General features: G+C 36.8%; 1 protein-coding gene across 3 annotated transcripts in view; it reads left to right on the forward strand.

Annotated features, from left to right (window-relative positions):
- Positions 1 to 15,879, forward strand: part of VEGFC (vascular endothelial growth factor C) — a 115,344-nt gene that overhangs the window by 17,858 nt on the left and 81,607 nt on the right. Inside the window, exon 1 of one of the 3 annotated variants that reach the window (XM_023630691.2) lies at positions 156 to 310. The exons of 1 other annotated variant lie outside the window; for it this stretch is intronic. The gene's annotated coding sequence lies outside the window, so the exon portion shown is untranslated. Of the gene's footprint in view, positions 1 to 155; positions 311 to 6,511; positions 6,584 to 15,879 lie in introns of those variants that run through there. One more of the 3 variants, XM_023630690.2, reaches the window with a different exon arrangement.

Here is a 15,879-nt window from a genome sequence, read left to right on the forward strand (position 1 = left end):
TATACAGTCCTTTCTATACTGATGAAGAGTTTCAGGTTAACATTTTGGGAAAAAAATTCACCAGCAAATAATGAATGAGATATATAACCTTAGTTTAAGTTATTTTTTCTAATAATAGTTTATTTATAACCACAACACAGTTCTCTTTCAATTAGATTTTGTTTTCTCAGCTGTAAAATTTTGGAGCTGAAACCCACAGACCATGCGGTAGTAATCTGGAATAATTAAAGATTTTATACTTGACAAGCCTTCTCCCGGAAAGTTCCTTGCTTCCTCTTGGAGCCGTGGTTTTATTAGTCTCCACTCCAGGGTAAGTGTCCTAGATTCACTCCTGTCACGTTATGTCCCATCTGGTGGGTTACTGGGCTGTCTGCGAGTCAGCAGTGTTTGTACAAGGCAATTCTGTGCTCAAGGCGCTTTGACCATTTCAGTTATTAAAACTTGATCAATTTTGGTTGTAGTCTGAGGCTGGACCAATTGATAGGCTCTTCTTACCTGACAGTCTAGAAAATACAGATCACAACGTGTCAAGTGCAGGAAGCAACACTGAAGAAAGCATGTGTTCTAATGTATTCCTTGAAGGCGTAATCTGCAGCGTAAAGTGTATTTTTACTTATGGAGTTAATATAGGGAGATCATTTTAATTTCGAGAATTGGTCATATTTTTCCATTTCTTGATTCTTTGATTGTTAAATTTTAAGTTTCACAGTCTTTTGTTTTACATGCTGTAGCAGCTTTATTTATGCAAAGATAATTTTTTTTCCATAAAAATAAATGTTTTACAAACTCTGCAGATGTGGACGGCTTGGCGTTAACTAAATATGGTTGCTGGGTCACAAGCAGAAGCGAACCTTTGATTTTGGCTTCTGAAGTTTTTAGTCACGTATTACTTTCTATCATACTTAAAACCTAACACTCATTAAAGTTAATTTTCACAATTATTGCTGAGTTTAATCATTCAGAATATCAACCAGAGTTTATTCATTCAGCTTCATTCTATTAAAAAATCATACACTAAATTGTATATTAAGTAATCCCGTAACACAGATTATTCAAGAATTGTAGGTAATGGCATGTCATAAATCAACTGTATATTATGTATTACTGATTTTACTTTTATCTTCTTTTTTCCTAGCAATGTGCTAGAAACAAGTAAATTGCACATACATAGTATACACACTTGTCATTTATTCAATATTCTAAATAAAGGAGGTTGTCTTCATAAGTGAATTTTCTGGGCTCCTCAAAATTAACATTTTTAACTATAATAACTCAAATTTTATTGTGTTGATTAAAGTATATTAAACATAACCTCATCTCAGTCACTCAGCTGGAATTAAAGCAAGAATCACTGCTGCTTCCCATTGCCCTTCATGCCACCATAATTTGCCGCCTCTGCTGTTTACAGGTGCCTTTGCACTTCTTACAAATTTGCTTCTGTTTTTCCCTTTTTTGTTTCCTTCCCCTAAGACTTCTCCTATACTTCTGTTTTTGATGCTAGGGAGGTGTTTTTGTTTTTGTTTTTTATAGCTAAGGCCACACCATAAAAGAATTTCATTTCAGCCTCTGGCGATCTCACCAACTACTCTGAGAGTATCAGTAAAAATGGGATTTGGCTGTATGTAACAAAAATCTAGCTGCAGTGACTGAAGCAGATCTGCGGTTATTTTTCTCCCCAAAGGACAGTTAAGGCCAGTGCAACATGGAGCTCCATTATGCTGTCAAGGTCCCCGGCTCCCATGCTTTTCTCCTGTCACAGTTGCAACAAGGCTGGTTCCTCTCCAGCACTGTCTGATTTCAAGGAAGGCAGAATAATGTGGCAGGAGGCTAGTGCCTTAACAGGAACGCCGCAGCTTTCTCAGAAATCCGTTGTAGATTTGTACTTACACTTATTGGACAGAACTGTCTTTTGGCCATCTCCAGCTGCAACAGAAGCTGAGAAATAAAGTACAAGCCACTTCAAACAGTATTGGAACTCTCTTTGTAAGGAAGAAAAGGAGAATGGATTTTGAGTAGCAGTGTTTGTAACGTGTCGCCATGAATTTTTAGATTTTTTTCCCCCAAATTTCTCATTTTTTTTCTCATGCTTGCAAGCTTGGTGCATTCCTTGTATACTCATCTGGAAGATTAGTGTTATTGAAGGATTGATTTTTAAGTACAGTAATATGAATGTTACTACATACGACCTTTTGACTGCCCAAAAGATTTGGAATCAAGTTTGGAGATATAGTTCTAACATGAAACAGTTATAGAACATGAGAATTTAAACTTGCTAATTTTATTGTGTCAAAAGTAAATGCAGTAACAGAGAAGGGAGAAACTTGGGAAAGCTAGTCGTCTTGAAAAATGTTCAAGTAATGTAGATTTCAGTATGACAAATTAAATAATACCAAATTAAGTAAATATAACATTTTTAAAATTTTTCTTTAATATATTGGTGTTGATTTTCCTTTTGCTCCATGTTTTCTGTAAACTTAGAAACAGAAAATTGTCAAATTTCACTTGACTTTTTTCTGATGGATTTGTCTCCACTTTTAATGCGTAACCTGTAATACGACTTTCTTTAGCCAACATGCTCATTCTTTCCTCTCCATTGAGCTGTGCCTTTTGTGAGACCAAATTGGTATTGATGGAGATTTCCATTCTTCCTTGTCCTCACACAAGTGTCTATATGAAAGATGGGAACAGCTATTGGCAGATCACAGGCTGCTCTGATAACAGCAAGTACCTGACTTTCTGTGTTGATTTACAGATCACAGTCGGTGTGATAATGACAAACACTAAGCATAAGAGGGAGGTGGATGATTAAAATTTCTTCACATTACCCATAAAACACCTGGTGTTGTCCTCACAGAGAAAAAACCAGTTACTTCTCCCAGGTGGAGTGTCCACGGCGTTACTACCAGATGGAAGAATCTTCACGTGTGTTCTGTAGCGCCTCTGCCTGTCCCTCTTCATGTGTCTTAGACATTTCCTCACTACGAAAGAAAAAGGGGCAACATACGCTTGTAAAAATATATTTAGTGCATTTGTGATGTTAATGGAAACCTTTGGCGTATTTCTCTATTTCCTCATTATCCTTAATATTTCATCCTATTGATTTTATTATTCAAATTTTTAATCATATGTGTGTTAAACATTGTTTTTCCAGTAAGCAGACTGTATATCAAGCTTAATGGGAATTTGACATGAAAAGACATTTCAAAGAGGGAGGAAAACAGCTGTTAGAAGAGTGTTTGAACTTTGAGTATTTACCTTGTTTAAGACCATAGATCATCATCCAATACACAGTAAGATTTGACCCATTTATATATTTTAAGTTTGTTCCCCTGCCACTGGATTATTTGTCCTTAATGTTTTAAATTATTCTTTTTAATGTGCCTTATGAGCAACTATTACATATGCTGATGGTTTAAAGTAGTCCATATTAGAATTTAATTATTTGATTTCAAGCATTGATTCTTTTTTTTTTTTTGAGTAAATTTTCTTGAGAGAAGTCAATTTTGCAGGTTTATTGGTTATTTGCACTTTTCGTTTGAATGGAAAATGAGGGTATTAGGGCAGAGGGAGAGAAGGAATGGATATTCCTGCGGGTACCTCAGAAGTCAAGTCAGAACTGGCTACTCTGTGGCTGGTAGCCGGGCAGTGGAGAGATGCTCATGATATGGACAAACCAGGTTATATAACAGGCCTTGGTGTGCACCAGCTGCAGTAGACTTCTCATAGCTCTTATCGAACTCTGGATCCTAAATGCTTTAACCCAACTCAAGAGACTATTGCTAAAATAGGAGCGCAGTTATTTTTTTAGGGACCATGGTCCAGAGCACACTCTAATAGAAACCGATAATTTCAAAGTTCAAAATATATTAGATACTATTTTTATTCTCTGTTTGGAAAGTCTACATCGAGACTTTATTCCATTCTGCTTTCTTAGGGAAATACCATATTCAGGTCACTGGAAATAACATGTCAGGTTTGCAAAGAGACTTCATATGTAGCCAAATAAACCTGCTAAATATATTCAGAAAATCATTCTAGTGACTAATATCTTAAACTCTTTCCACCATAGCAATATTGGTAATATTAGGTAATATTGGTAATATTTACCCTTTTGCATTGGAAATGACTTGTCAAGTCTGAAAAGAGACTCTGTGGGCAGCCGGATATACTTGCTAATATATTTAGAAAAGATTTTTACTAATATAAAGTTGTTTTTTTAAAAAAAAGTGACCTATGAATCTTAAGCAGTAATACTGAGTGAAGTCCTTAGATAGCTGAGGAGATAAGTTAACCTGGTTTTTGTTCATTTAACTTCTCTAAATATTTTCAGTTCAATAGGGAAAGAGGAATAAGTTCCAGCTACCATTGGAAGTTTGAAAATTTAACCTAATTGAATTTTGTTTCTCAGGACTACTGTTTTCAAGGTCAGATTCAGCTATCACATATTTTGTAACTTGCCTGAAAACTTCTGATAGACATTTCTTCTTAAGCCTCGTAGGAACGCGTTTTACTGATGTTTTTCAGCATGGGTTACCAGGAAATCATATTTTCAGGGGGTACAGGGACCCAGATTTAATTCCCAGATGGTTTGCGTGTGCCTTCTTTAATCCTTCTATTTTATTTCATTGTTAGAGAGCAGAGGGTAGTTGAAACAGCGTGGATTTTGAGGTCAGAACTGGTTTTAATTTAACACTGCACCTTAGGAGCTGGATGATCTTAACGCTTCTGAGTCAGTTTCTCCTTTATAACTTGGGGGAAATAGTATATCGTTACGGCATTGTAAGAGAACTAATTTAAAGCATGATGTCATGTTAGCTACCAATAAAGCATCAGTTCCCTCTCCAGGGCCTGTCAAAATCAGTAACTCCGTCAGTGTGATTTTCACTCTTGCCTTCAGAGTCCTTGATTGAGGTTTTCTGACCAAAGACTCACAGATGGAATAAAGTTCATCTCAATATCCATTTTATTCATGTAATATCTGCTGGCTAAATAATTAAATATAAATAACATATTGCTCTTTTCAGGATAGCAGTGGCCTCCGTGTTGCTGAAGCCAGTGTACAGTTGTCAGAACTCCTTGTCCCCTGTTCTTTTATGTGATGGGCAGTCAGGTGTGGCCACAAGAGGAGTCACAAGAGGGGCACAAGAAAACAAAGTCTGTTATACTCACAGGAAGGGGTCACCATGTGCCAGGCAGGGTCACAGGGGAAGGTTTTGGTGAGGAGGCAGAAAGCAGGAGTGAGCAAGAGGAAAGATAAGACTAGAGCCTTTATTGGGGTTTCCTAGGGAGAGGCTAGGGAGAGGCAAGGCAGGGCAGCGTTCACAGTTTGGGACTGGTTAGTGTGAATAATTTCGGCGGGCTCTAAGTTAGAGGGGCACCTAGTTGCCTGGCACCTGGCCTTGGGCTGATTAAGGCAGAGGAGTCTTGCCTCCTGGGGTGCAAGGGTCAGATAGGGAGGTCTGGCTCTGGATTGGTTTGTCTGCATATCACAGGCTCCCAACTGAGCTGCTTGTTATCTCTAAGAGTTGGCCAGCCTTAGAGGGGCTTTCTCTACCCAGCCAGAAAAGTGTTTTAATTTTAAGATGTCAAAACATCATAATATACAGAAAATTAAAAAATGTGTATATTGCATCCTATTACTTGACTTCAGCAGCATTCACAGCGGTTGCTCATTCCTTTTCCTTGATCTCCTGCCTGCACTGGTTTTCTCTGCCTCACCGGGTGCTCTTTCTTCTTCTCTGCTGCTGGCTATTCTTCTCTCTGGGTTTTTATATTGAAGTGCCCAGGGCTCCACCCAGCATCATCTATTCTTTCTGATATCCTCTCACTCTCTTGGTGATGTAACCCCATCCCATGGTCCTAAATATCCCCCTATTTATGTCTTTACTCCAGATCTCTCTTCTGAACTTTAGTATAACTAACTCTCTTTCCAACTCGCTATTTGACATCTGCACTCAGAAAGCTAATAGACATTTCAAATTTAACGTATTCACAAACTGAGCTTCTGATCTCCTCCACCCCTGGTCAAATTTGCTGAATCCACAGCCTTCTCTAACTCATTCAGTGGCAATGAATTATTTAAGTTGGTCAAGGCAAAATGCATGGAGTCATCTTTGACTTAGTTCTTTCCCCATATCCAGATTCATCTGGGAATCCAGTCCTCCTGGCTGAGCCTTCAAAGTATATCCACAGTCTTACCACTTTTTACCACATCCACTGTCACCTGACTGATCTGGGCCACCATTACCTCTCACCTGGATCACAGCAGTGATCTGATCACTGGCCTCTCTGGTCCTACCCTTAACCCTCTCATAGAGTATTCTCAACAGAGCAGAAGGAATAATTCTTTGAGAATGTAAGTCACGTTACAGCCCTCTCCTGTTTAAGGCTCCAGAATAACTCTATATTTCACACAGAGTAAAAACCCAAATCTCTACAAAGGAATAGCACTTAGGATTCTGGAAATGTTTAATCAAAAAGAATGTAACAACTGGTCTGTTTTACAGAGATGTGGGTGTTCATGCTGAACTCAGGGACCAGCAACAGTGGGAAGTCCTGACCACCCTGGTCCTGCAGGGGCAAGGTGAGGGCATGGTGCTATCAGTCCTGGGAATTGCTGGGCACATGGCAGAGGGGCTGCCCAAGAGCGTCTAGAACTGTGGAATGCCCGTACTTTCGTATCTATGGGGAAGCAGGGGGAGAATGAAGAGAATAGATATCCCAACCCATTTTTCGTTCATATCCTGGTCAAACACTTGGTATTGTTAGCCTTTTCCATTTCAGCTGTTCTGGTGGTTATGTAATGGTATTTCATTGTGGTTTATTTTGCCTTTCCATGGTGACTAATGAGGTTGGACATCTTTTGATAAGTTTTACCCATTTGGAAATTTTCTTTTGTAAAATGCCTGTTCAAATATTTTGCTCATTTTTCTTTTGGCTTTTTTTTAAAATTCATTTTTAGTGTTTCTTTACATGATTTGGATACCAGACTGTGGTAAGATACATACATTGCAAATATCTTCTTCCACCTCCTATTGGCCTTGTGTTTTTCCTTTTTTAATGGCCAGAGTTTTAAAATTTTAATGTAGAATGATTTTCCTTCTTTTCCCTTTATGGTTAATTCTTTTTCTACCTTGTTTAAGAGTTCTTTGTCTGCCCACTGTCATGAAGACAGTCTTTTAGAGGCCTTATTGTTTTACCTTTTCCATTTAGGTTTATAATCAACCTGGAATTGAGGTTTCTATAGGGATGTGGGTCTGAATCAGGATTAATTTTTTCCATTTGGATACCTAATTGTCTCACCATCTTTTCCTCTTGCTCTGCAGTGTTATGCTGGCCATCACTGATATTTCTATACATACAGTTCCTTTCTGGACTATCTGTTTTATTATTTTTTTTATTTACCTTACATCAGTGTAACACTGTCCTAAATCCTGTAGTTTCATGGAAAGACTTGGTGCGTGCCACAGATACTTCCAGTTTGTTCTTCTTTAGTATTGCCTGGGCTATATAGGTTGGTATTGCATAGAGTCTAAAGATTGATTTGGAGAAAAGGGACGTATTAGCGATGTTGAGCCTTCTATTTAGGCCTTTTAAAATTTCACTCAATTATAGAAAAACTTGTTAAGTTTCTCTTTGTGTGTCGAAGCCTTGCACATCCTTATTGGTACCTAGGTATCCGACATTTTTGAAGCTGTTGTGAAGGGTATTTGTTTTCGCATTTCATTTTCTAACTTCTTTCTGGGTATAACATTCTAGGTTGGCATTTATTTGCTTTCTGTATTTTATAATCTTTTTCTATCATCTTCCGATTTTCATTGTTTTCACTGTCAATCTTATTATTACTCCTTTGAGCAAGAAATGATTTTCATTGTTGGTTTTTAAGGTTTTCTGTCTTTGGATTTCGATAGGTCTATTCCACTTTTAGGTGTAGCTTCTTTTGTATTTAATCTGCTCGGAGTTCATAGCAAGTCTTCAGTTGATAGCTTGATGATTTTATTATTTTGGCGAGTTCTAGACCATTATTTCTTCAAATATTTCTTCTGCCCTGTAGTCTCTATCCTCCAACTGAATGTATGTTAGACCTCATGACTGCCTCTTTTATGTCTCTCTGTCACTTTTCTGTATTGTCTGTGTCTGTTATGCTCTTTCTGTAGTTTCCTCTGGATGTTTACTGACCTATCTTCCAGTTTACTAATCCTCTCTTTTGCCCTATCTAATGCTATCAATCCAATCTGTTGAGATCTATTTTCAGTTATTAAATTTTGCAGTTCACAAAGTTCTGTTTGTTGGTTTTTGTAATAAATTCCATTTCTCTTATAACATTCTTCTTCTTGTCTTCTGTTTTCCTAAACATAGTAGTCACAGTATTTTACTATACCTGTTTCAATATCTGTCTCATCTGTGGTTTTATTTTTATTGTCTTTTTTCTAGTTTTTTTTCCTTATTCTTATTTTAAGTATAGTGGAAAAATTTTGATTACATGCCTCACATTGTGTATGACAAATTATAAATCAGAATTGTGCTGTTTTCTTCCAGAAAGATTTACTGTATCCTCTGGTAGTTAGCTAAGATGGGGACAGATCAATTCTGTCAGAATGTGACATGGCTAGAGACCTCCCTGAAATCTTTGTATGGTCAGTCTGTTCTGGTTCATCCACATTTCTAGGAAGTTGTCGTTGAGGAGCTCCATTTGAGAGCCTATGGGTTTATGCAACCCTTCCTCGGTGGGTCCTGAATTCCAATTTTGGTATCTCATCACTATGATACTGCTGAAAACATCCTTGTACTTTTCCAATTTTTGCTTGGCTACTTTACGTCTTGCCCTGGACAGTTTTAAAATTTAGCCAGTGCCTCAAGAGAAAACTCTAAGTGTCAGACCTGCTTCTCTTGTCTTACCTTCTCTCCAGGTTCTGAGCCCTTCAAAACCTGACTGATTCTGCAGCCCCAAGCTTCAACACTTTGTTTCCTCTGCTGATAGAATGCCACAAGTCTCACTTTTTTTCTTTTAACCTCTTTATTTTTCTTTGCCTGAATCCTCAGTCTCTTACCCATCCAAGGACTGGCATATTACCCAAGGGAAAAAGTAGCCCTCAAAATGTCAGCTTGCTTTTCTGAGTTTCTTTTCCCTTGGCCACTAAAGGCTTGGCTGCCTCTACAGTTACATCTTTAAATAGATGTTCATTGTTTCTAATGTTATCTCTTATTTTCTAGTTCTCAGCAGGAGCATTGTTTGTTCACTAGCTGCTCCATCATGGTTAGAAGTGGAATTCACCAAATAAGTGTCTTAATACTTATAATGGGGTTAGTGTGACTTAATGACTTAGGGAACAAAGTTTTCGGATAGGCCCATGTGTTTAAATTCCCCTTACGGCGTTTGAGATACTTATCCATTGAAAGCTCAATTTTATCATCTATAATCAGAAAATCAGACCTTTTTCGTACGAGTTTTATGAGGATTAATTAGAAAAATGCAGATAAGGAGTTTACTACAAGAACCATCACATGGTACATTAAATAAATGTGCTAAAGTAATACAGAAACTTTATTAAACCTTTAAGGTTAAATCATGCATTTCTGAAACTACAAATTAAATTTATTCCCAATAGGTTAATATTTACTAACTCATTTGAAGACGTTTGTATTAAATATTGATTACATTTAAACATTTAAAGGTATATTCATAATGTATGTTTAAGATTTGTAACAATAAAACAAATGTCAGTGTACCACCACTCAGGTTAAAAATAGAATGGTACTGGTTCCTTTGAGTTTTAAACATACGTCTTCCTTATAAATATCTTGAGTTTTATATAATCGAAATGATGTCATATAGATTCCTTTGCAATGTACTTTGTTCAGTTAACATTGAGTATCTGTGATTGATCCCTGTTGATATTTTGAAACGTAGTTCCTTCGTTTTCCCTCATTTTTCAATGTAGTGAGATTATATTGTAAAAATATCCCACAAAGAGGTATTTTCCTATAAATGGAAATGGTATGTTTTCTAATTTTTCACTTTGGGCTCTTTTTCCTTGGAACCATATTTGAGAGGATTAAAGACGAGTTTCTCTAGAGCAAATTGGTGTTTGTTCTGTTAGGCACCCACAGACACTATAAATGCAGACCACTTTCAAAGGCGTTTTTGGCTTAAGGCTGCTTGAACCACACAGGTAGATTGTTTCAGAACGCAGACAGGATGAGAGCACTCTTGTGGTGATGACACAAGGAGAAGATTTCTTCCCTCCTTTCACCCAGAACAAATGTCGAGATGGCAGATTTCCTTGCTATCTCCTGTGGATGTGATTTTTTCCTACTTTGCTCATGTATTGAGAGGACACTGTCGATTTTGGGGTTTCTAGCGTAAAACAGGGTTTTCTATTAGATTTCCCACTCTAGGAGAGTTCTGGGCTTTGTCTCCTGTGAGACAATCAGTTTCAAAGCCCAATTTCACCAGCCAAAGCACTTGCACCCATGGTTAGTATGACTTGAGTGCTTGTGTAGTCTCTGATTTCCCTCTTTCACTTCATTTTTGGCCTCCTAAGAATCTTTGCTTTCTTATTATATTTTCACTGTATTTGGAGACGCACACACACACTCACATGTGCACATAGGTATGTGTATGTATGTAGATAATGGATGGATGGATTGGTATATGGAGACACATACATGCACATGCGCACACAGGTATATATATGTATGTTGATAGATGGATGGATGGATAGATGGATGGATGGATGAATGGATGGGTGGATTGATATCTGGAGACACATCCATGCACATAGGTATGTGTATGTATGTAGATGGATGGATGGATGGATGGATGGATGAATGAATGGATGGGTAGATTGATATCTGGAGACACATACATGCACATAGGTATGTGCATGTATGTAGACGGATGGATGGATGGACAGATGGATGGGTGGATTGATACCTGGAGGCACATACATGCATATGTGCACATAGATATATGTATGTATGTAGATAGGTGGATGGATGGATGGATGGATGGATAGATAGGTAGACAGATGCACTTTTTCAAAGAATCTCTTCTACCAAACTATTAGAAACAGAAGTAAATGATTCATGTTATAAGAGATTTTAGAATTGTCCTTAAGACCTGATGACTTTAAGCACACGTGTTCTGAGTCTGCCTCTGACGTCAACTGCAGTGGTGCCAGCTGCACGGCCATGAACATCTTTAGTGATAGGTACAGGGTGAAACAGAAGGTTTCATTTCCTCCCTGAGCTTGGCTGGCACAAAGGCATGGAAATTGCTTGGTCATAGCAAGTAAATTTATTCCAAATAAAACTAATAAACAGGTCAGAGACAGCTGAGTTTACCATCCATCGCTTTCTTAACTTTCTCTGTCTCTGCCCAGATTTTCTTACAGGATGACTTCTGCCAACTCCAACTGAATTCTAGTACTCTCTGTCATTTCATTTATACTCCTTGCCTTTCTCTCTCCCCTTTGATCCCTCTATCTGCCTGTAATAAGCCTGCAACCCCTTCCTTTTCTCTTATTTCTGTGTCCCATAAGATATAATTTACATTAGTGGTAAATATATATTTGTTTTTCTAGTGTTATGTGGGCATGTATATAAAGTGCATAAGGAAGCTGGCTGACAAAGGCAGAGACCACATACACACACCCCCCCACACACACACACACAAATTTATTGCTGTCCTTGATGCAATATTCAACATTACAAATTCCTATAATCTTAATAAGTCTGGGACATGGTTGTTTTGTTTTATTTTATAGGGAGCACCTATAAAAACTATATATTTGCTCCCCAGAAAACTCTCATGTACGTATGGTCACTAAAGAGTTTATACGATGTCAGCTACTTTTATATCCACTGATATTAGGTTAAAGATGCTTTGAATGTTCACTGATACTCGAGGAAAAGGTATAGGAAGAAGAGGTAAATATATTTGTTTATCACTCGTATTATTTAATTTCCCAGCAATTTTACAACAATTCTAGAGAAGATCAGTAGTCATCAAACTATTTATTTTTTTCAAAATAAAATAGATCAACAGCAGGACTGCAGAACTTTTTCGCTTTAGGGAACAAATCATTTGGGACTCCTGACCTCGCTCATTGGGCCAAAATCTTTATACTGACTTTGAGTGATTTCGCATGTGCCAAACAACTGTTGCTGGTAGCAGGAGTAATAATCAGCTTCATCCTAACTGAAATTGATGCCACTTGGAGTTGCCTCAATATGGTGTTTGTTCAATTCTTTAAAATATAATCCTTTGTTTTGGAATCAGCAGATTATTAATGAATGGTGTATTTCTGGGGAATAAATAGGACTTTTTCAGACTCCGTGCATGGGAAAAAAATTGGCCAGAGAAGGGACTAATTCTTTCCTTCCGTGTTTCACAGAGCAGCCTTAGGTTCTAGTAAAAAAAGTTCTGGGCGAGACTTGTCAGGGGGAGTGTTGGATCAGAAAAGGAAGCGGTAAAAGCTTGTTGTGGAGTGGAATTTGTGTTACATTTTCTTCTTACCTGCTATTCTGGGGAGGCTCCAGTCTGCTGGCTGATAAATATTTATTAAGAATATATAGACAGTACAGCCCTGAAAACATCTGAAGACATTTTAGCTGGTCGTGATTGAGTGAGATTAAACCCGCCAACCACTAAAAGATGGTTTTACCTGGAGAAATTTTTCATTCTTTGAATGTAGCTATTGGAGTAAAGCCTATTGCTTAGTAACCTAGTTTAAATGTATGCATAAACTTCTATTAAAAGTCGCCTTTGTTTTGAATTGTTTTTCTAAATATAGAAAATATAGAAGATCTTTATAGGTAATTTTTTTAAAAAGATTTTGTTTGTATTTTTCCTTTTTCTCCCCAAAGCCCTCCAGTACATAGTTGTGTATTTTAGTGGTAGGTGCTTCTAGTTGTGGCATGTGGGACGCTGCCTCAGCATGGCCTGATGAGTGGTGCCATGTCTGCGCCCAGGATTCGAACGGCCGAAACCTTGGGCCGCCTAAGCAGAGGGCTCGAACTTATCCACTCAGCCATGGAGCTGGCCCCCGTAGGTAATTTTTAAAAAGCAAAAAATATATTAAAATAATTATCTGTAACATTACCATGAGTTTACCATGCTTTGCACTATATTTTCCTAAGTTTTATTCAGAGAAAATAAAATCATGCTTAAAATATTATTTCATAGCCCACTTTTAAAATAAAATATTCTTTATTTTTCATATTCTGCACTATTTCCTACTGCATTACCTCATTTCTACTTATCTGTTTTGTGTCCTCCTTGTGTTAACTATTTTCGTTTTTCTGTGTAATAAATACTTATTTCTTTACACATTTTCTCTAGTAATTAGGAAGGTATGCCTCCTTCAGTGATGTTAGTATTTACCTCTTAAGTTTTAAAAAATATCTTAGTCAAGTTCATTCTAACCATCTCACTAATTAAATTTCTCTCGGTGGCAAATGAGATATCAAACATTTGCCACATCTCTCCTCTCCAGAAAGCATGTTCAGTTTTGGTGCTGTAATTGGAGAATCAAGACTTAGATTATTTTAATTAGATTAGTGTAGTTTACATTTTATATCTTCTTCGTGAAAAATTGAATAAGCTTTTATAACCACATGGCACATGTATTTCGCGCACAAAAAATTCACATTGCATATAATTCGCATGCAGTTCACACGTGAATGCATTTTATAACCATATTGTACATCTGTTGACAACCACTTGACATTTAGACTCAATTCTCTGGGAAGTGATTTCTGAGGTCACTATCAATTATTTTGTAATTTAAGTTCTTTATTTCAGTTCATTTTTGAGTCAGCTGAATCATGTCTTTGAAACAAATGTTAAGAAAAAGTGTAGAAATAGATAGATTCTGTTTTTCAATTCTTAAACATGTGACGATATTATTCCATTCTCCTTTATTTGTACATTGATGGCAGAGTAACTTGCAGTAGAATTCAAAGCACACAATATTCCCCACTTCACCCTCCCTCCCCAACAACAAATTAGAAACATTGTTTAATTGCTCTTTGGCATTTAGGTTATGAAAGAGAAATCTAAAGATAGACGTTTTTGGGTAATTATTCCATTTTCAGGTTTTCTGGGGGAATGTTTTTAAATTATTTTTGTTTATATATTATGAAAAACTCTTCTTGTCCTTAGAGTTTAAATATTTCATTGAGATGTGTCTATATATTATTCAGCTCTCATAAATTTTGACTGGTGCTCAGACTAGTAATTAGTGAACATTCTGCCATAAGCGTTCATGAACATGGAATTATTGTTAATATTACTGTCATCTGTTGTATTAGTTCCTTAAATGATGTTTCTTCTCTAGCTCCTCTTATCTTCTATGGAATTTCTATAATAAGTATTAATTCTCCTGGAACTTCTTTTAACATTTCTATTTTTTTCTTGCTATTTTTATAATTTTACCCTTTTCCTCTGAATTCTGAAAGAATTTGCAAGGCTTATCATTTACTTCACTGATTTTTTTCACAGACTGCCTCTTTAGCAATTTTGGGTTAAGTATTCCAATACTTAGCCCAATTTCGACTTCTCTCATTCATGGGGTATTTTTGGCCCTTTTTTGTAGATAGAGTGTGGAATTTGGAAATAATCTCCTGTGTCCTGCAGTAGTTTTATAAAAAGTCATTTATTCTGATTTTCAAAGTAAGTCTTTTGGAGCTATTGTATTCTTTCACGGCTGATCATTTTTCTCTGATCCCCATCCTTATAAATGAATGAAAATTACCCCATAGTAGAAGCTGAGGTGGATTTTGTTAGAGGATCTGTGAATTCCTGTTAGACAGACAATTTTAGGTCAAAAATATAGCTAAAAGAGTTTTGAACTCTTTCAGCTTTCTGTCCCTTGTTTTATGCAATTAAAACTTCCATTCTCTGTGTTTACATCCAAAGAAAATCTTGAAGGAATGGAGTTATAAATATGCACTCAAGTCACCATTTATATGTGCTTTGTATAAGATAGTAGAGCAAAAATAAAATAAAGCAAAAAAACTAGATGTCAATATGTATGAACTGTTTCAGTATGCTTTAGTCATTTTTAAATAATATTCAAAACAGCCTAATGGTTAGATTTTTCTATGTGTACCTTTTTTCTCCTCCACTCTCCTAAATGAATTGGCTCAACCCCAAAAATGCCAGGTCTAAGAAGTCATTCCAAAGAGAAGCCTGTTAAATTTAATTTCTGAATATAAATTTAGGAAAATTTATTCTGATAATTCTAAATTTCAACTAACAATATAGTTATTGAGTTTTTACTTTGGTAAGATGTCATCTTAGCCTCTTGTGTATTTATGAATTTTTACAGTTCAGTTGTGGCTTTTTACTGGTTTTCTCTTTTAGGAAGGTAGATAATTTTCATGACAATGAAAATTGTCCTTCTAGAAAGAGTTTCTTAGGGCCTCAGAAAGTTTCCTAGTCCTTTCAATAGAAAAACTCTCCCGGTGCATTTAAAATCTAATTCAATAACAATGGACTTGAAGATGAGTGAGCTTGGCTCTTCTATCACTGGGCTCGGGTGGCGGTGGGTTGAACTCATAAAGGCTGGCATAGCGCCCGCAGATGCCAGTGAAGACTAAATACATGAAAGAAACCAGGAGTCTGTTCTAGGAATGGCCACATGGTAGTGTGAGTGCAGAAGAGCCCCAGAACCTGAGCATCTGAGGAGAAAAGAGATTGGCAAGTTGGACATAAATAAAGTCTGGTATTGAATGCAATATGAGGCAAGAGGTGGACACCATGGAAAGATTTCAGACTTTGGATACAAGACATAAACTACAACCACTAATAACTAGGGTTTGAAGAGGAGCCCATTTTGGGGGGACAAGTTACCTAGGGCAAGAAAAAGTAGC

This window comes from Equus caballus, chromosome 27, assembly GCF_041296265.1.
Source record: "Equus caballus isolate H_3958 breed thoroughbred chromosome 27, TB-T2T, whole genome shotgun sequence".
Taxonomy (NCBI): Eukaryota; Metazoa; Chordata; class Mammalia; order Perissodactyla; family Equidae; genus Equus; species Equus caballus.